Below are 1,490 nucleotides of genomic sequence, written 5' to 3'. Positions count from 1 at the left end.
TGGATACATTCCTCTAGACCTCTCAGCTGCACTGTTCAGAAACTGGTAGACCCAGGCCCCGATCGTCTTCGGCCTTAATAACGGGACGGAGGCGTCGTTGTAAGCAACCGAGCTCTTATCACTATGCACGACAATCTCCTGTCTATCCCACTCAAACTTGACCATCTGGTGCAAAGAGGACGAGACTGCTTTGGCAGCGTGTATTCAAGGCCGACCTAATAGCAAATTGTAAGAGACGGACACGTCTAGGACCTGGAACTCCATGGTGAATTCGACGAGCCCTATTGTCAGTTCGAGCATAATATCTCCAACGGAATCTTTTCCCCCTCCGCGAAACCTCGGACACATATACTGTTCTTATAGACCCTTTCAGTATCAATTTTCAACTTGTGCAGAGTGGAGAGAGGGCAAATGTTTGCACTGGAACCATTATCCACCAGCACCCTAGTGACCACAGAATCTTCACATTTCACTGTAAGATAGAGAGCTTTGTTGTGTTCGGTACCTTCCACAGGCAACTCATTATCAGAGAAAGTGACCCTGTTCACCTCAAATATCTTATTGACGATCTTCTCCAAATGGTTCACTGTGATTTTATCGGGGACATGAGCTTCATTTAGAATTTTCATCAGGCCCTGACGATGCTCGTCTGATTGGATCAACAATGATAACAAGGAAATCTGAGCGGGAGTCTTTCTCAACTGCTCCACGATGGAGTAATCTTGTACTTTCATTTTTCTCAAAAATTCCTCCGCTTCTTCTTCAGTGACTGCTTTCTTAACTAGAACTGGATTATCTCTGAGTGTTTTAGCTTTCCTTAACACTTTCGGGGCAAAGCATCTCCCCGAAGAAGTTAATCCCTGGGCCTTATTGACTTCTTGTTTCACTTCCTTCCCCTTATAGGTCACTATCACCCGTTCATAGCTCCATGGGATAGCCTTGGTGTTGATTACCGGCAGTTGTGTTATAGGCTTGATGATGACAGGGTCCGTACGGGCACCCTCTACAATTATGATAGGCTTATTCGCCAACCCTGGCACGATCACCTTTAACTTTTCTTGCTTTGCTACAGCATCACTCGGGGATCTCTTCTCAACTACCACAGATGGCTCACCGTTTGTCGTGCTCAACTTGTTCGCTTATCCTTCAACCATTGGTTTTTTGATTGGCCTGACCTCACTAGACCGAATCATCATAACAGATTGTGAAGGCTTCTTGGGCTCCCCCTCCTTGTGTACTATCTCGATCATGTTTGTTTCATCATGGGTTGGCAATGGGTTCTGATTGATGTTGGGTGCTTCCGGAGTTTGGACCACAATCTGATTTGTGTCTATGAGCTCTTGGATGGCATTTTTCAAGTGCCAACACTTTTCCGTATCATGCCCCGGAGTACCAGAACAATATGCACATCTGAGGGAGTAATCCAAATTCTTTGGAGGATGGTTTGGCAATTTCGACTCAATTGGCCTCAGCACATCCAACTGCCTCAA

Source organism: Nicotiana attenuata, unplaced genomic scaffold (assembly GCF_001879085.1).
Source record: "Nicotiana attenuata strain UT unplaced genomic scaffold, NIATTr2, whole genome shotgun sequence".
In the NCBI taxonomy this organism is placed as follows: domain Eukaryota; kingdom Viridiplantae; phylum Streptophyta; class Magnoliopsida; order Solanales; family Solanaceae; genus Nicotiana; species Nicotiana attenuata.
Note: the sequence above shows the minus strand (reverse complement) of the source record.